Below are 21766 nucleotides of genomic sequence, written 5' to 3'. Positions count from 1 at the left end.
GTATGCTGCCAGCGGTATAATACACATATAAGAAAACATTGAAATAATGACAAAACAAATTGGGGTTGGTTAGCTTCATAATGCCACAACTAGGTGTTGGTGAAAAGTGGAGGCAGACATTTACATAGTAAATCCCAAGATAAACATGCTATTTCAAGGCCACAGGTAATTTTGTATGCTATGAATAAGTGTGTATTACTCTCCCCAACACATTATGTATATGATTTGAGTGACAGAGCTCAAGATAAGGTCACTAATTTGTGAATTTTGACTTTTTGTAATGTATTGTTGCCCCTGGAGGGTGTTGGAGATATTGAAAGTTATGTCATGTAAGGAAATGTGAAATGGAAGAAATTTGGTTCCCACATGATGAAAGTTAACTTAAGAAGTTCTACAATCATATTTAATTTCAAAAAAAGTTTTTTGTTTTAGTGATTGTAAGATAGCTACCTGTTTAGTGATCATCATCATTCTATTCCCATCTCCATGAGGTAGATCCGATGAATTCAGCCTGTGAAAATTATCATACATATCCTCAGTCCATGCTCAGAGACACACAGACTTCATATTTTGATTGTAGTATTTTTGTGGTTGCAAAGGTTTGTTTTCTCCAAGTATAGCTTATATAGATTTGCATGTGTGAGGTGAAAAAAAGGTCAACTAGGACTTTGAAATTATTATCTTCTTCAGGTGGGAGCTTGAAATCATTATCTTCTCCCGCTGGGAACTGCCATCAACCCTTCTAGTGCACACCTGAATTTTTTGGCCTTTCTTGGTGCTCAAAAAATATTTTTATTAAGAAGTGCAAGTATATGGTGGATGTGAGTGAATAAGGCTGTTGTTAGACTGTTCGTGGTGCTACTTCTCTATCAAAGGAAACAGTGAACAAGTATGAAAATGTGTGTCAAAGGAAAAGTCACTAACTGTGAAGGTGAGGATGTGAGGCATGGGCTCTAGATGTGAAAGTGTATGAGAGATAGAGAGGGTGTGCTGAAATGTTTTGGACTCAGAGAGGTTGGTAAAGTTGATATATGCATCAGAAGTGAAGGGAACAAGAAGAGGTAAAAGACAAAAATATTTTGAGTGCTTTGAACCTAAACATACAGGAATGTGAAAGGCTTCCATGGGGTAGAATGAATCAGAGCGATGTGGTATAGAGGGGGTGACGTGCTGTTATTGGAAATATGAAGCTGCCAAGGAAACCACGTAAAGGTCTATGGGGCTTGGTTGTGGATAGGTGGCTGTGGTTTTGGCACATTACATTTAGGCAATTAGGGAATGGATGTGAGCAAATGTAGTCTTTTAATCTGTTCCTGGTGCTACATTGCTAATGCAGGAAACAGCAGTCAAGAATGATGTGTGTATTTTTGCCATTTCAGATAAAGATGTGGTGTTCCTCACATTCTAAAGTGCTCCCAGAACCTTCACTTCCTCACCCACCCTATGGCTACATCTGCTTCCATTCTATGCCATGTCCATTTTCAGGTATCTAGAACACTTCACTTCCAGTTTATCTCCATTCAAACGCACACCATTTGACCTGTCCCTCATCCCTGCTAAACCTAATAACATTACCTTTATTTACAATTACTTTCAACTTCCTCCTTTCGCATACACTTCCAAAGTCAGTCACCAATTTTTCTGCAATTTCTCACTCAAATCTGTCACCAGTGCTTGTATCATCAGCAAACAAAAATGTACTCACTTCTCAGGCCCTCTTATCCCATACAGAGTGCATACTTGCCTCCTCTCTCCAAGACTTGCTTTTACCTCTCTGATCACCTTATTCATACTCAAATTTAACAACCATGGCAACACCACACACCCTTGCTGCAGACCAACCTGCAACTTGGAGCCATTTACTTTCCTGTCTTCCTCCTTTTGCACATGCCTTACACCCTTTATAAAAATGTATCTCTGCTTCTAGCAGCTATCCTCCCATACCATGTATTGTAAAGACTTTTCACAAAGCATCTCTATCAACTCTGTCATATACCTTCTCCATATCCATAAATGCCACATACAAATCCATGTTTTTCTAAGTATTTCTCACACATCCTTTAAAGCAAACACTTGATCCACACGTCCTCTACCACTTCTGAAACCACACTGCCTCTCGTCAGTGTGTTGCTCTGTACATGCATTTAATCTCTCAGTCACTACCCTACCATACAACTTACCAGGTTTACTCAGCAAACTTGAAACTGTATTTTGAACACTTACCTTTATCCCCATTGACTTCTACGATGGCGCTATACATGTATACCTGATCCCCTACTTACGACATATGTGACTTTTGACCATCTGTTTATACAACCGGAAAAAAGTTAGAAATTCAAATTATGAAATGTGAACTAAAGAATCTCAAATAAAAGGTAAAAAGAAACAACAAAATCATATAATAAAGTAAAGCTGGTTGATAAAAAACAAGATAATCATGACAGAAATTGAGTAGGATAAAAGAATGCTGTACAGGTATATGAACTCTACATACCATGTTGACATGCGTCCAACTTATGTTCATTTCGAGATCCAACCAGTTGTTCAGAACGGAACTCAGACGTATGTCAGGGAAGGGGTGCATTCCACCAATCCTCAGGCTCCTCACCATGATTCCATCCATATATCAAGAATCATAGCTAACCAATCAACAACACAGTTGCCCCTTTTCTTAGAAATTCATCTGCAATACCATCAACTACCGCTATCTTGCCTTATTTGATGTTATGTAAGGTTTTCATCAACCTTCTCTCTTCACCAATCTTCTCTCCATGACTCTCACTCCACATTCAAACAGACTCATCTCACTTTTGTTCATATTCACTCAACTCTCCTTTCACACACTCCCAGACTTTCTCATCCTCTTCTAGAGATTCTTGCCTTCCACCCACAGTATGCCATAAATCTTCCCCCTCAAAGACATGAATGATGATATGCTGAACAAATTAAGAGTAGAGTCCCCTCATTTCTATGATATAACTTAAGTTTCAAGCCAGCCATCATTTTGTTAACTTCTCTTCATGAAACTGTCGTGCCTAATAGAGTTTATAAATTTGTTGATTGCATGACTATTTTTAATTTCTTAAGAATGAATTAGGGTGAACTGAACAATGAAAAGAGTATCTGTTTAAGTATGAATTGTTATCTTAAGAAAGGTCCATGTTTGTATGCATCTTATCCACCCCATGAAAATAGGAACAGAATTGAGAAAGTTATAGATATTAAAAGAAATGACTCCACTTTTTTTTTAAAAGGTTCCAGTTAATGACATAAGTCCATCAAGACCGGGCATTATTTATTTTTTATTTTTTTAAAGGTTCCAGTTACAGACAAAAGTCCACATCAAGGCCGGGTATTAATTGAGATATAAAGAAAATTATGAAATAGAAAAGGGAAAGTATTTATGAACTTTTGAGAAAGTGAAACACTTGTCTTCTGAAATGTGCCAGGTCATAGTTATTCCAAAGCTTCGATGTGTAGGGAAAGAAGCAGGTATCAAATTGGTGTTGGTGATGGCCACACAATAATCATGTGATGCAGCAGCCTGTTGAGTATTGCGTGGTCTAGCTAGTGGCCTGGGCACACAAGCAGCCTGCTCTAAGGAGCAAAACCCAAAGTAATACATGCAGAAGAGGAGAAGTGAACAAACATTATGTGTAGGACAAAGGTATCAAGTTTGGAAGTTACCCCGGGACGGTTTATAAGGCAGATTGCTTTTGGCTCAACTCTGACAAGTAAGGATGCAGAGCTATAACCACCTCAAATGTGAGAGCAGTGGTCTGTGTAATGACAAATTAATCCCTTGTATGAACAGAGTAAGTATTCAGAAGAGAACTTTCGACCCCTAAACAGGACACCGATTTTCTTAGAGGCAGACCTAGCAGTTCCTGTAATGTGGGGTTTCCAAGAGAGTTGATGTTACAGTATTCCAAGTGTGTTCATTGAGTCAAGAGGTGAAATTACAGAACTGTCAAAGGAGATGAGAGTTGTGAAGCGTTTTTGATAGAAAGATGGGTAGAAACTGGATCTTTAAGGCATTAAACTTAACAAGATTTTGTCTACCCAACTGAAAAATCCTGTCCAAGTTTATTGAGGAAGCTGTGTATATTAAGCAAATAATAAAATCATGGCTAGGTCTGCAGTATTTGCTCTTTGCAACCAGTAGCAGTATTACATCTCATCCATTGGTTGTGACTTTGCAAAACACTTGCACCGTGACCATTTTGTAAGGGTGGAGCTTATATCTCCCCTTTTGCCTCACTTTTACTGAAAATTTATCTAGTCACAATGGAATACCAATTTAAATAAGTATGAAGAGATAGATATTTAGTGTAAATGTAAAGTCAGGAACTTGATGGTGGTCATGTTTGAAGTGAGATGCGATGTATAGCTTCAGTCTAGGGTTACTGCATTTCAAACTCTTTCCTTGCATATATTACAGGACAAAGTATTTGATATATACTGATTCAACTACACAGCTATAAAATTAGATGTGTATTGGTAGTGGTTCTTAAGATGGTGAGTTTTTATGGAAATTATATGATATGCTACATTCAGAAATATTAGATATGTAATGCTGGTGGTTCTTAAGATGATGACTTTTTATGGATATTATGTGATATGGTACATTCAGAAATATTACATTCCAAAATACCAGTCAATTTTACAAGGATACAGTGTCTTTAGTTAGTTTTGAGGACAACACAAACCGGCAGTATTAATTCCAAATGCTGAACTATAGATTGCCTGCATCATTTCTTGGGATTTGTCTTTAAAGAACTTGAGTTGGACACATATTGATCTCATTTTTACCCATGGAAGGATATATATACAAGTGTTGCTCTTATTCACAAATTTGTAAGTTGTTTTGCATAAGTTACAAGTATCTCAGTTACTCCAAGTATTCCAAGAACCAGTGCACAAGGCCAATTGGGTGGGCACAGTCAAATCTAGCAGTTAAGACTGCATTTCATTTACCACACCAGAGGAGTCTAATAGCACCTCCTCAGCATTTGAGCAAAAAACTGTCTCGCCACCATAAGCATCAAGTTTTGTCTAGCTGCAGCTCAGAAAATGTACACTCTGCTTGCTCAGAGGATAATGTTTGAGGACTTGGAGACGTGTCTTTCTTGACTGTATGTAAATATTATATATTAAATGTTTAAGATTTATCTGTGATATTTTAGTGGGTAAGTAAACTTTAAGAGCAATATTTAATGCATTGTTTGGGCCACCTATGCCTAACCCTGTATTTACTTTGCAAACCATTGAACTAAAACTCATAAAATGAAGAATCACAAGAATTCTTTGTCCCTAGCATGTGAATATCATAACAGGCATATAATGAGGAGATTATTGGAAAGGCACATCAGTGAAAGTCTTTGAGGATGATACTCTTACATAACCCATATGGCAGATGAAAGGTTGATCAAGAAGACAACGTAATACACTAGTACAGTTGAAGGTAAAAGGTGGAGAGGTGGTGTGTAGAAGAGATGGATTCTGATGATACCAGTCAGTGATTTAGGATTGGATGTATTGTAGGCATTTTGTGTATAGAGATTTTGTATATGGAGACATTGTATTCAGTTTTCAAGAGAACAACTAAGAGCTTGTATAGGTGTAGAAGCACTTGTTTCACTCAAACCCATTGAACATGGATTGAGGATGTGTATGGTATGAGTTGTTTGAGAGGCTGTGAGTACCTGATCCACCTAATGGAAGTGGGAGAAGTGACAGCAGATATGAAGTTAGTCATAATATTTTCAGTACAAAATATGCATCAGAAGTATTTTAGCTTGAAAATATTTTTATTTTCAAAAGACGAAACCAATGCTCCTTTTCATTACACATTAGGTTTGTCAGAAGGCTCATGAAAGATTAGAATTTCAACTAATTTAAAAATATCTTTACTAATGCTGTTAGCTTTTGATCTGATTACATTTTAGAAAGGGGCCAGTCTTTTAGATATTCTTTGACATTTCAGTAGCCATGGACCTGTTCCAGAAATAAAGATCATAGAATAATTTGAGGTAGATCTTACCATTCATATTTCAATTAATCAGAATGTTTAGATATTCAATGTCTTGCAGAAGGCCTTCAGCCAGCAGATGCGTAGTACTCCATCAAGTCTTTATGTGATTCAGAAAAATTAGGATCCTTTACAAATAGATCTTTTGCTTAGGTGGACAAATCCTAAATTCATTATTTTTTTTAAATTGCTCCATTATGTAGGTGATGGGTTATACCTGTTTTAAAGATTACATTTGAGTATATAATCCTTTGAGTCCCCTTGTTGAATACTGAATGATTCTCAGATATTGTTAGGATTAATATAAAGACCATAGATTGTATTTTATGAATATATTGTTTGCAGATTCAGCTACATTGTCAAAGGGTATTCCTTTGTGAACCATTTATAACCATTTTGACGAGAAATAGGCAGTCGTCTTAGTTTTTACACTTTAAAGATTCTGTAATCCTTTGTTCTAAATATAAAGTATTAGTGCACCAATTTTGTAAGGTGGATGCATTATGGGTTCTCAGCTCAGGACAATCTTTAGCCTTCAAGTTACAGAATGTTTTCTCAATTGTAATTGTTACAAACTCATCTACCCTCATCTTATGTTGAAAGTACTATAATATGTCTAAGAGTCATTGAGAGAATGATGAAAGTACTGTTTGTTTAGAAATGAATCTGTCAGTAATTTATGACCTTACCAACTTTATACATTTTAAGGCACAGTAAGTTTTCCAGCTCAGATGGTTGGCTGAGGACACACTAGCACCCAGTCTTTTCATTTCCTGAATGCATCTTGCTTGGACAATTGTTATTTTGCTTGCAAGACAGAAAGGGCTGAAGTTTGAATCACCATTTCTTTATAAAATTTTACAAACATTGTACATCAGTTGAAGATAATCATTAAGGTCATTTGTGTGTCTGGTAATCATAAAACTTAGTTTCATAGGTTTTTTCAATATAGATTTGTGTCCAAAACATAATCAAGATAGTAATTTCAAGGATATGTCATTGTCTAGTGTAAATTCAGAAATGAGGATCAAATTCAAAACACAATTTCTTTGTAACTCATATTACCATCACACTGGATGGTGGGCCATGTAGCATTTGGTAATAGTTTTGTTGGTTTTACTGACTTTGCTGATGTACTGATATTTGTGAAATCATTGAAATGCAAGTTAGATTACAGGTATCTGGGATTAAAACCAAAAAAGAATTAACAAATATTTGCAAGTCACTGTTTCTTCACATGATCAGGATGGGTTCACTTTTTGTTGTTATATAATCCATAGGTTTAATGGGTCAGACATAGAATTAAATCGTTGTTTTGGTAGCTGTTTGTAGAATGGACTCTGAAAACATGAATATTTGCCCCTGCCAATAATTATAGGGAAAAATGAGAGTATGTGTATCTTAAATTGTGCGTTCTTTATTATACTCTACCAATGATAGACAAGCATATAATGCTGTTTATAGGAAACAGCTAAAGCCTTTTCATACTATTTACAAAGAATCTTGAAATGTTGGGATTGACTCAAAATGGTTACTTAGCTTTATTCAAAACTGAGAAATAGCCCTTGGCAGAGAAAACTTTAGGGAATATGTGAAATTCATGGATGATACTGGTTTGTTAAATGAACAGAGTTGGAAAGGATATCTGCTTGAAGGCTAGCGTGGGAAGACCTGGCCTGACCTTTATTTTTTTTATTTTTTTTTTTTTTTTTTTTTTTCCAAAAGAAGGAACAGAGAAGGGGGCCAGGTGAGGATATTCCCTCAAACGCCCAGTCCTCAGTTCTTAACGCTACCTTGCTAATGCGGGAAATGGCGAATAGTTTGAAAAAAAAAAAATATATATATATATATATATATATATATATAGAAAGGTGCAAGAGGTGAAAGAAAGGGCAAATGAGAGTTGGGGTGAGAGACTATCAGTAAATTTTAGGGAGAATAAAAAGATGTTCTGGAAGGAGGTAAATAGGGTGCGTAAGACAAGGGAGCAAATGGGAACTTCAGTGAAGGGCGTAAATGGGGAGGTGATAACAAGTAGCGGTGATGTGAGAAGGAGATGGAATGAGTATTTTGAAGGTTTGTTGAATGTGTCTGATGACAGAGTGGCAGATATAGGGTGTTTTGGTCGAGGTGGTGTGCAAAGTGAGAGGGTTAGGGAAAATGATTTGGTAAACAGAGAAGAGGTAGTAAAAGCTTTGCGGAAGATGAAAGCCAGCAAGGCAGCAGGTTTGGATGGTATTGCAGTGGAATTTATTAAAAAAGGGGGTGACTGTATTGTTGACTGGTTGGTAAGGTTATTTAATGTATGTATGACTCATGGTGAGGTGCCTGAGGATTGGCGGAATGCGTGCATAGTGCCATTGTACAAAGGCAAAGGGGATAAGAGTGAGTGCTCAAATTACAGAGGTATAAGTTTGTTGAGTATTCCTGGTAAATTATATGGGAGGGTATTGATTGAGAGGGTGATGGCATGTACAGAGCATCAGATTGGGGAAGAGCAGTGCGGTTTCAGAAGTGGTAGAGGATGTGTGGATCAGGTGTTTGCTTTGAAGAATGTATGTGAGAAATACTTAGAAAAGCAAATGGATTTGTATGTAGCATTTATGGATCTGGAGAAGGCATATGATAGAGTTGATAGAGATGCTCTGTGGAAGGTATTAAGAATATATGGTGTGGGAGGCAAGTTGTTAGAAGCAGTGAAAAGTTTTTATCGAGGATGTAAGGCATGTGTACGTGTAGGAAGAGAGGAAAGTGATTGGCTCTCAGTGAATGTAGGTTTGCGGCAGGGGTGTGTGATGTCTCCATGGTTGTTTAATTTGTTTATGGATGGGGTTGTTAGGGAGGTAAATGCAAGAGTCCTGGAAAGAGGGGCAAGTATGAAGTCTGTTGGGGATGAGAGAGCTTGGGAAGTGAGTCAGTTGTTGTTCGCTGATGATACAGCGCTGGTGGCTGATTCATGTGAGAAACTGCAGAAGCTGGTGACTGAGTTTGGTAAAGTGTGTGGAAGAAGAAAGTTAAGAGTAAATGTGAATAAGAGCAAGGTTATTAGGTACAGTAGGGGTGAGGGTCAAGTCAATTGGGAGGTGAGTTTGAATGGAGAAAAACTGGAGGAAGTGAAGTGTTTTAGATATCTGGGAGTGGATCTGTCAGCGGATGGAACCATGGAAGCGGAAGTGGATCATAGGGTGGGGGAGGGGGCGAAAATTTTGGGAGCCTTGAAAAATGTGTGGAAGTCGAGAACATTATCTCGGAAAGCAAAAATGGGTATGTTTGAAGGAATAGTGGTTCCAACAATGTTGTATGGTTGCGAGGCGTGGGCTATGGATAGAGATGTGCGCAGGAGGATGGATGTGCTGGAAATGAGATGTTTGAGGAAAATGTGTGGTGTGAGGTGGTTTGATCGAGTAAGTAACGTAAGGGTAAGAGAGATGTGTGGAAATAAAAAGAGCGTGGTTGAGAGAGCAGAAGAGGGTGTTTTGAAATGGTTTGGGCACATGGAGAGAATGAGTGAGGAAAGATTGACCAAGAGGATATATGTGTCGGAGGTGGAGGGAACGAGGAGAAGAGGGAGACCAAATTGGAGGTGGAAAGATGGAGTGAAAAAGATTTTGTGTGATCGGGGCCTGAACATGCAGGAGGGTGAAAGGAGGGCAAGGAATAGAGTGAATTGGAGCGATGTGGTATACAGGGGTTGACGTGCTGTCAGTGGATTGAATCAAGGCATGTGAAGCATCTGGGGTAAACCATGGAAAGCTGTGTAGGTATGTATATTTGCGTGTGTGGACGTGTGTATGTACATGTGTATGGGGGGGGGGTTGGGCCATTTCTTTCGTCTGTTTCCTTGCGCTACCTCGCAAACGCGGGAGACAGCGACAAAGTATAAAAAAAAAAATATATATATATATATATATATATATATATATATATTTATTATATTTATTATACTTTGTTGGTCTCCCGCGCCAGCGAGGTAGCGCAAGGAAACAGATGAAAGAATGGCCCAACCCACCCACAAACACATGTATATACATACACGCACATATACATACCTATACATCTCAACGTATACATATGTATACACACACAAACATATACATATATACACCTGTACATAATACATACTGTCTGCCCTTATTCACTCCCGTCGCCACCCCGCCACACATGAAATAACAACCCCCTCCCCCCACATGTGCGCAAGGTAGCGCTAGGAAAGTGGAAGTGAGTCACTGGGTGGGGGAGGGGGCAAAGGTTCCTGGAGCATTGAAAAATGTGCGGAAGGCAAGAACGTTATCTCAGAGAGCAAAAATGGGTATGTTTGAAGGAATAGTGGTTCCAACAATGTTATATGGATATGAGGCATGGGCTATAGACAGGGTTGTGCGGAGGAGGGTGAATGTGTTGGAAATGAGACGTTTGAGGACAATATGTGGTATAAAGTGGTTTGATCGAGTGGAATTGAGACGTTTGAGGACATGTAGTGTGAGGTGGTTTGATCGAGTAAGTAATGAAAGGGTAAGAGAGATGTGTGGTATTAAAAAGAGTGTGGTTGAGAGAGCTGAAGAGGGTGTATTGAAATGGTTTGGCCACATGGAGAGAATGAGTGAGGAAAGATTGACAAAGAGGATATAACTGTCAACGTCAGAGGTGGAAGGAATGAGAAGTGGGAGACCAAATTGTAGGTGGAAGGATGGAGTGTAAAAGATTTTTAGCGATCGGGGCCTGAACATACAGGAGGGTGAAAGGCGTGCATGGAATAGAGTGAACTGGAACGATGTGGTATGCTGGGGTTGACGTGCTGTCAATGGATTGAAGCTGGGCATGCGAAGCATCTGGGGTGAACCATGGAAAGTTTTGTGGGGCTTGGATGTGGAAAGGGAGCTATGGTTTTGGTGCATTACACATGACAGCTGGAGACTGAGTGTAAAGAAATGTGGCCTTTGTTGTCTTTTCCTAGCACTACCTCGCACCTACACAGTGGAGGAGGGGCGGGTGCCATTTCATGTGTGGCGGGGTGGCGACAGGAATGGATGAATGAAATGAAATAACACCCCCTTCTCCCTATGTGTGCACGAGGTAGCGCTAGGAAAAGACCACAAAGGCCACATTCGTTCACACTCAGTCTCTAGCTGTCATGTGTAATGCACCAAAACCACAGCTTTCTTTCCACATCCAGGCCCCACAAAACTTTGTGGTTTACCCCAGATGCTTCACATGCCCAGGTTCAATCCGTTGACAGCACATCAAACCCGGTAAACCACTTCATTCCAATTCACTCTATTCCTTGCGCACCTTTCACCCTCCTGTATGTTCAGGCCCTAATCGCTCAAAATCTTTTTCACTCCATCCTTCCACCTCCAATTTGGTCTCCCACTTCTCGTTCCCTCCATCTCTGACACATATGTCCTCTTTGTCAATCTTTCCTCACTCATTCTCTCCACACCTTACCTTACCTTCCTCTCTTAGGAGTCCTTTTTCATCCTTGTGGAGTTCCTGCAGCATTCAGGAAGCTGGCAATATCCACCAGTCAGATCACAGGTCATAAAAGCATTGTGATGTTGTTTGTGTGATCTGTGTGCCGGAAATGCAGGGCAACTGATTAATAAATGTTCAGTATCTTCTTTATGGTAGTTGCATTATGGGCTTGAAAGGTCTTGGGAATATGTTGAAATAATTTTTGTAGTAATGGGTGATGTTCAGTGCAAAATCAGGAGAGTGTGACTCGAGTGTGTCTGGGGAGTGTGGTTTCCGTTAGGTGTATGTCTAGTGGGTTGGAGTTTAAGACTGAATTTTCACTCAGTCTTTGGAGTCCACATATTACTGCTAATGGAAGTAATGCAGCAATGGGATGCAGGAACCTGTGGAAGGATGCACTGGGTAATACCAGGGGTCTTTCTTAGTAAGAGGGCCTGAGTTAATATATATATATATATATATATATATATATATATATATATATATATATATATTTTTTTTTTTTTTTTTTTTTTTATACTTTGTCGCTGTCTCCCGCGTTTGCGAGGTAGCGCAAGGAAACAGACGAAAGAAATGGCCCCACCCCCCCCCCCCCCATACACATGTATATACATACGTCCACACACGCAAATATACATACCTACACAGCTTTCCATGGTTTACCCCAGACGCTTCACATGCCTTGATTCAATCCACTGACAGCACGTCAGCCCCGGTATACCACATCGCTCCAATTCACTCTGTTCCTTGCCCTCCTTTCACCCTCCTGCATGTTCAGGCCCTGATCACACAAAATCTTTTTCACTCCATATATATATATATATATATATATATATATATATATATATATATATATATATAATATACCATTGTTTAATATATTATACATCAGCTTGAATTTTCTGTATGATAGACATTTGATGGATGTGTTTACATTTTTGAAAAAATTGGTACTCACCTGAAGCTCATTACCAGTAGTTTATTTTAGATGTAAGTCCTTTAATTTTTTCTCCCTGTGAACATAATGCTCAAAGAAAATATTTTCCAGTAATTTTCTTTGAAAGGAATACTTGAGTTTTTGCACTGTAGTTAGAAATATATAAATAAGATACTGGAAGTTGCAAATGTGATAACAGTTCCCAGGGTGGCTCTCATTTGAACTTTGTCAACTGTTGTCATTCTTGATCAGTATCAATCTTATATGCAAACATATTTTGCTCATTCAGTATTGAAAGAGAATAACCAGAAAACTTGGAAAGTGCTCTCAACTCATGTTGAACCACATGTCACATACAAAATGTACATATTGCACATGGAACAGAAACTTGCTAGCACTTGCATTTGTCGTAAAAGATATTACATGGAAATTATGTTGTTAAGGAATATGCATGTGCTATGTTATTGAATTTTGATGATAGATTTATAGCCCACATACCATGCAGTGTGACATTACAACTGTAATTGTCCCTTTTTCCATGTAAAAATTGTTTCATTGAAATTGATAGTATGTGTAGATTTATTGGTATCTAAAATATATATTATGTACTTTAAAAGTTCATGGCAATATATAATATACTAATTAATTTTGTTACAAAGATTATTGTACATGAATATTCTGTAGCCTTGTTTTAAAGTAGGCAAATAGTATGGAGAGTTCTTACTCCAAAAATGCTAAAAATGTATGACTGTAAATGAAATTTTTTTCACTATAGATGATGATAGCATCTTGTACTGAAAGGATATTGTACCAGGTTTTAGGTTGGATCATCTCTGAACCTCAGCTTGTGCTTTACTGTTATATATTTTCAGAAAGATCTTGTACTGTACATAAGGGTATAATGTTTTCTATACATAAATGTTTGGTTCGGTGTGTCTTCGATTTTCAGAAATGCTTTATGGGTTTTTTAATCAGAAGTTGAGAAATATACAGTTTATGCTGCTGCACATCCCTAAATGGTCTTGGCAAGACTTAAACTATGTACAAAGAATTTAATTAAGGTTAAGGCATGTTGTAGATATTGTATTAGTAGGTTTACTTATATAGAGTTTGTCAGGTATCCATTTTTAATGGGAAATATTTTTTTAAACTGCAGACCACATCAGGGTTTTCTATGATCTAGGATCCATCACAAGTGGTTTCTTGATTATTACTGTTAAGTAATTATTTAATTACTATGACTTATTCTAAATTCATTATTTAATTACCGTTATATCCTTCCCTACTTAAAGTTATTTTGTTTCCTCCATTTCTAAGAAGTATCCTGTAAAGATTTTTATAATTCAGTTCACCATGATTGTTATTAGTTTCAGTTTATAAATTGTAAATGGAGTGGCTTGCTATAAAGAAGCAGATCCCTGCACTGCTTTGTTGATGAAGCTGCTGTAATCAACATTGTAATAAAACTGACACAGTACATTTGTTGTTTACTTTTTTTAATATTATAGAAAAAAAAAATTCATGCATTTTTACCATTTCTCACCTTAATGAGGTAAGATCAGGCATAGATAAAGAAATGGCCACATTCACTCATGCGCTCTTTAGCTGTCATTTATAAGACACCATAACCAAAATCCGTGATCCACTACCAGGTCCCACAGACGTTTCTGCTGTTTATTCTGACTCCTCCATATACCTTGCTTCAGCACATTTCCCGTCTCCCTCATAACCCTCCCACTACGAGTTACCCATTATCGAAAGACAAGTTGTTATGAATAAGAAGTTAATAAACCCACCCTCTTAAATAATTTTATTACAGTAGCATGAAGGATTCCATTAAGACAAATCATATATCGGATCCTTGTACTCGCGCGACCTCTACCGTAAGCAAGCAACGAATTCCCCCAACACCTTACTAGTGATGAAGCTTATACAGTTGTTTCATCACATTTCCTGTGTGTCTTGGGTTCATCGGTAGAGGAGCCAAGCTCCTGTCCTATAGGATACCCATCTTCAGTGAGAGCTTTCGTCTGTAGGCAAAAAGTGGACACACAGTGTAAATACAATTTAGCTCCTTTGAACACGCTCTGAAGGTCTTATATAAAGAAGACGGGCTGACCACGGACAGTAAAGGCAGACTCGCCTGAGACCGAGGTACTGTAAACCAGTGTTTTCGAAAAGTCGTTATGATATGATTTTGTATATTAACTGTTGTAAGACTGGAAGGCAGATGAGTGCTGCAGGTGGTAGTGTATGGTGAAAGTGTTTCCCCAAGCAGCCCCGATGAGAGGGGAGTGGCGGATAAGTGCTCCTCTGGGGTGCCTAAAGGGGCCCAGACTTTGCCCTTCCCTCTCCTTTTTTCCCCCAAATCCACTTCATCCTACTTTAGAATTAAAGCAAAAACCCTCGTCTTCACATCATCATTACGTAATACACTACGTACATTTTGCTTTGTTTATGTGGTCGTTGCGGTTCTACTCCAAGATATTTTTCCTTAGTGCGTTTCTTAGAAAAGTTATAAAAAGGAAAAGAACTTTCCCAGACACCCCTTACAAAGAGGTATGGGGGCGAGGTCGTCTCACTGGGTCCTATGTTGGCTCTGCCTTTAGCTTTTGGCCGGAATTGTTTACACTTAAGATCATACATGTAATCAATTACTCACCATAAAACTAATCTTTTTTTTCCACGATTCGTTACCAGCCCATAATTATATAGAGTTTGGTAACAACGAGAGTGTGAGATACAAGCAAAATTAAAATAAATACTTTAAAGTGATCCATCATCATTGGCGTGGCTTCCTAGACACATTAACATTTACAGGGATGAGGCAGGCCAGTGGGTTTGGTTGACCTTCCACAAGTTAATGTCAGATATGAACACTCGACACCTCAGTAAAATCTAATAAAATTGATGAACATTCGGCGTAGTTGATCCCAAGTCGTGAAAAGTCAGCGTTGAATTTATTTGTACACATTAAATGTAATTTCTGCCGTGGTTTCACTCGGGCGTTCTAATTCTATAATATATATCTTATTTTTTGTTCTAAGTTTATCAAGATCTACGATAAGGTTTGTCCCAAATGACAGGGCTAGCGTGAGATAGATGTACTGCGAGAATGATTTAGTGAAGAAAAGAGATTTGCCGGGAAAGAAGTTGCAACACTAAAGACCCCTTTATCTGAACTGCTGAAGAAGCAGCATTATTGAACTAGCATCGTTTCACGTAAATGATAATAACCTCTCCACCCAGGTATGTAAGGGTGAAGTCATTCTAATTCCTATTACGTATATACTAATAAAGATAGATACGGACCCAGGGGCGTATGTAGGGGAAATATCATCTATGACATGCACTGAAATTGCGCCTCAGGCTTAATTAAAAATGTACATACAGTCGATGGATAGAAAAAATATATACAGGGTAATTATAAACTGTTGAAGAGTTAGGCCAAACTTAAATTTATAAAAACTTGAAAACTTACTTATTAAAATTGTAATTTAGAAGCGGTAATGCAACTGATAGCAATATATTAATGTCGTTGATAAGTAGGCGAGTTTATTTTTTATCTCAACGCCAAACCAATAAAAATGTCAATCGTTTAGCATATGTCAAAAAACAAACCTGATGAGTGGCGTCCCCCTTCAAGTGGCGCCCAGGGCACCTGCTCTACCTGCCATACTCTAGGATACGCCAGTATTACCTTCAATTTTTTGTTATTTTTCTCAGAAAAAAAGATTTCCTATAAAACTCATCATAAGAAGTATTTTTCATGCTGAATATAAATCTGGTGTTGAGATTTCGTTTAGTCATCTTTATTACATTCACTTAAGCTGTTAAATGACATTCATTTAAGGTGTTAAATGAAATGAATTTTAAAATATTTCTGTTACTTTGCATCGTATTTACTGGGTGTATGTATCGTTAACCGATAGCATTATGACATATTAACCATGATTGTTTCAAGTATAGAAGTGTTTCATTATCTCATCTTTCAATTTTGAAACAAAAAGTTTTTTGAGCTAAAAATTACCCTTAACTGTAACCTATGATTTTTGGTATTTTTCTCAGATAAACATATTTCCTTTAAAAACTTATTATCAGAAGTATTTTTCATGCTGGATACAAATCTGGTGTTGAAATAACGTTTAGTCCTCTTAATGACACCAGATTAAGCTGTTAAATGAAGTCAGTTTCAAATATTTTCTGCTCTTTACTAAGAGCATTATGATATAATTTCCATGAGTATTTCAAGTATAGAAGTGTTTGAATATTTCATCTTTCAATTTTGAAACAAAACGTTTTTTTAGCCAAAAAAAATACCCTTCAGTTTATGGCATTTTTCTCAATAGAATAGATTTCCTTTTAGAACCCATTGTGAGCAGTATATCTTATGCTGAATACAAATCTGGTGTTAGAATATATTTCAGTCGTCTTCATGGCATTCAATTAATGGTTGAGCGAAAGGTCATGCCATCGTTAGATGAGGGTCGTTACCCTCCCTCGTTACCCGGACAAACAAGCCGGGTACGTGTTAGGTCTGCTGTCACAGTCTCGAAGAAATGCGAGTCGACTGACCTCACCTGTGCTGTGAGCATCAGTGCCAATACTGTAGCACATGAGGTGTACACTACTGACGTGTACACCTCTGACGTGTACACTACTGACGTGTACACCACTGACATGTACACTACTGACATGTACACTACTGACGTGTACACCACTGACATGTACACTACTGACGTGTACACCACTGACATGTACACTACAGACGTGTACACCAGACATGTACACTACTGACGTGTACACCACTGACATGTACACCACTGACATGTACACTACTGACGTGTACACTATTGACGTGTACACTACTGACGTGTACACCACTGACATGTACACTACTGACGTGTACACCACTGACATGTACACCACTGACATGTACACTACTGACGTGTACACTATTGACGTGTACACTACTGACGTGTACACCTCTGACGTGTACACTACTGACGTGTACACCACTGACATGTACACTACTGACATGTACACTACAGACGTGTACACCAGACATGTACACTACTGACGTGTACACCACTGACATGTACACTACTGACGTGTACACCACTGACATGTACACCACTGACATGTACACTACTGACGTGTACACTATTGACGTGTACACTACTGACGTGTACACCACTGACATGTACACTACTGACGTGTACACTACTGACGTGTACACTACTGACGTGTACACCTCTGACGTGTACACTACTGGGTCAGGTCACCTTCCCTTCTGTAACGGTCGAGCTGACTAGACTAGAAGAGGCATACAGAGAGCCAGGCAGCCGGACCTGGTCGTGTTACCAGACTCTTTGTGACCAGTGGTCCAAATGCGCCCCAAAAACTAACCCCCTAACCAACTGTACAGGACACAAGACCCCAACCGCTTCACACTCACAGCTCGTGTCACACGACCTTATATGTAACAAGAATAACACCGCCGCTGATTTAGCTTTTACCCAGAATGTAGGTTATACATACTTTATGACAGTTTACGTTTAAATATTATTCGTAAGATTATCCCAGAGCTGGAGCTAGGGAGTGTAAGAAGTTGCTCTGTAACGACGTATATTGGCGTTAATGATAGGGATCTCTTCAGATGATGTACTATCATTTAAACTGGAGCGTGGACGTCATGACATCATGTGGATCAGGCAATCATCATTATCCCTTCAACACCCCAAAGTTGAACTGGTCTCTTGACGCCGGTGTTTGTTGACTGTGTGTCCCCCCCCCCCCCCCCCCCTGCGCAGGGCAGCGGCAGCAGACGACACTGGCGCCGTGGAAATGACTTTGAGTCTCTGTCAGAACGAGACGAGTGTGATGCACGACTCGTACCCCGAAGAATCTAGGTTGACAGCAACGGTGAATACCGAGGAACACACCGGGCCAGCGATCAAAGAACCTGGCGCCCATCGTGCAAGGCGGCCGGGGAGAGGCGTTTGTAAGGCTATGGTGAACTTGTTGACCTCTGAATAGAGCCAAAGCCACACATAAATGACCTCTCTGTATACAATTGGTGATCTTAAAACGTTCTGGAACTTAGTATGGAGCACGACATGCATCGCATGACGACGGTCATTTACAAAGCATGAACCAGGGGGGATAGTTTGAGGGCCAAGTTCGAGCGGAATGATGGTGCAAGTAGTTAGTGAGGTTAGAAGCCAGGTCACGCTTAGGTTTTGAGGCCAGATATGTGGAGGTGATGGCCATAAACCTGCACGGATGAGGTCATCTCGCTCTCCACAGTAACCCAGCACATCACGAACCTCTTCTACTCTGGTTGTTCCTGAGGTACATGATGGCTTGAGGACCTAAGTTTCAGTCACTGACTCAAGCTAGAGTGAGCACCGTCCATCCTAACTTCGGTGTTCACCCTGTCTGTCCTCGTTGAAGCAGCAGCGCCTTCTCCTGCCATAAGATAGTCTTCCTAAAGGAACTCCCTTGGACGCTTCTGTATCAAAGAACTCCACCAACCTGTGACTGTGTCCTAGATAATGTCAAAGATCCTGGAAGTGTTTATCTCGGATGGTCTGCTGCAGCAACACAGTTTGGCATTTCAATTTCCTCCGGGAGGAGGAAGAACCAACATGGCGGCCGTCCTGACGCTTGATAACCCATAGGAGTTCGTCAAAGGCGTGGCTCTCCCTGGTATACATGTGCCCCGCCTGGACGTTCAGGGCGCGGCCGTTGATGCGGGCCCCCACAAGAGATCTCGCTCCAGAAAGCACTGGATGTTTTTCCGGGTCACTGACTCGGCCGTGATGGACAAGTCTTGGAGGTCAGTCACTTTAAAAGTCACACGGGAGAAAATGGTTATCTAATGATAGGTGTTTACGTCAAGGGCGTCCCAGACCCAGGCGGTCGAACGTCGTCAGTTTTCTGTGTTTGATCGGGATCTCAATTATATAATTTCCCAGGTTCACCAATTTACATGTCTGTGGTATTTCCGACACTGTGTCGTGGTGATTACGTTCTCACAAGCAAGTCTTACCACAACGAGTTGAAGGTTTAATTGTTGTCTGATTAAGTTTATCCTGTATAATGCTTTTGTCTGAAGCTAATGAGTAATTTTTCGCTTCTGTTTATTAAGTCTTCACCCTAATTAACATTCGAACTGACATTCTAAAGAAATTTCAGTCCATTAATTACCTCTGTTTAAGAATGTCATCCACTAACGTCGTCCACACATCTTCACATCTGTATCTGCTCTTGTTGTAAAGCTTATTATAGTTTACAAACGAAGAGGGATTACGTCGCTCTATCATGGGGGAGAGAGACTTTCATATGTATGAAATTCCATCAAACTACTTTTTCTAAATGGACTCTGCAATAAAGATATTGATAACGTTTCTCTGAATGAACTAGGGAAATTACAAGCCTGATCACTTCAGTCATCCACCTGTGGCTGCAACAAGAATATTGTAAAAATATCCCCGTGTTCACAGCGATCAGTTTTAACAATTCAAAAACGTCTGTCGACTTACATTTTCTGATCATTTTAATGATTTTCTGATAATTTGCCCCACTTAATTCATAGTAGGCCAAATGATCAGAAATTTGGGAATGTTTACGCTGTCAAATGTAAGGCATGTAAAGATGTATACATTGACCAGACCTGTAAAACTGTAACTGAGAGATGCTATTGGCACCGTCATTCAGTACGCAGGGATGACCTCAGTAATGTTATCGCCATAACACTATCATGAAAACGATCACCCTGTAGACCGTAACGACCCAGTCACATTGTACCCTTCTTCTGATTATGCTACCTGTGACGTCATTGAATGTCTTAATTGCTAATACTAAGAACTTTAACTTGTCCCCAGGTAACATGAAAGCATGTTCAATTATCAGGCAGATCATTGTGGAAGAATTAGCAACGATAACTTAAGGAAATTAGTTGAACAACGTCTCGTTACCCACGTCAACTTCCCCCACACACCTCCCCTTAACCACAAGGTATTCCCCCTCCCCCCCTCCCACTTTAACTGTCAGGCTAGTGTATACCTCGGCATGGCGGTGACGGGACGGAGTCTATGCGCTGATGTTGGGTTTAAAAGCTTTATGAATTGTTTGCACCTCATGATGCGGATGTCTTCGTGAAACGTGTAGTGCAACATGCGTTGAAAAATACATGTTAAATAGGATTATCTGAACTACCGAACTGCTATTTCACTTTCATATATATATATATATATATATATATATATATATATATATATATATATATATATATATATATATATATATATAATCCCTTCCCGTATAACTTTCCAAAAGAAAAATAAAGCAAGGAGCCAGGTGTGGATTTTTCCCTCTAAATTTAGTTCTGCCATCTGTTCTTGACCCTAGTTCTCTCACGCGGAAAATGGCAATATATATATATATATATATATATATATATATATATATATATATATATATATATATATATATATATATATATATATATATATATTATACTAATCGCCATTTCCCGCATTAGCGAGATAGCGTTAAGAACAGAGGATGAGGACTGGGCCTTTGAGGGAATATCCTCACCTGGCCCCTTTCTCTGTTTCTTCTTTTGGAAAGAAAAAAAAAAATGAGGGGAGGATTTCCAGCCTCCCGCTCCCTTCCCTTTTAGTCGCCTTCTACGACACGCAGGGAATACGTGGGAAGTATTCTTTCTCCCCTATCCCCAGGGATAAATTATATATATATATATATATATATATATATATATATATATATATATATATATATATATATATATATATATATATATATATTCTTCGTAAACTTAGTGGATATGTGTGCCCCTTCCACTCTTGCCGCTGCGGATGAGTATGAAGTTTGGAAATGACCTTCATGTAAGGTTTAACATATAACAAAGATCCTCGTCATGACGCTGCATTTCCTCTCACACTGTAATACAATCCAAGTACTGGATTATGATTTACAGGGGAAGCAGTCGGCTACAACGCAACGACTCTTTCTTTCCCCGACAGAGTGTTATGTTTGAGGGAGGTTGCCTGTCATTTATCTGCAAATGGCGTCTTGCTTAGGAGTTAGGGCATTCCACCGTAGGGGCTCCCTCCCACTCGTATGGGTTTCCTCTTTTTTGCGAGCCGCCAGGACAACGTTGTACAATCAGTGCGTCTATTCAAGTCTGATGATTAATCTACTATTTTCCCTCAACCTTGTTCTACTGAAACTGAAAGTTTCTTTTGGGATAAAAAGGGCATTAGTATGATAACGGATCTTGGAAAGGTCAGTCATGC

The sequence above is a fragment of the Panulirus ornatus genome, chromosome 8, assembly GCF_036320965.1.
Source record: "Panulirus ornatus isolate Po-2019 chromosome 8, ASM3632096v1, whole genome shotgun sequence".
NCBI classification, from domain to species: Eukaryota; Metazoa; Arthropoda; class Malacostraca; order Decapoda; family Palinuridae; genus Panulirus; species Panulirus ornatus.
This window is presented reverse-complemented; position numbering follows the sequence as displayed.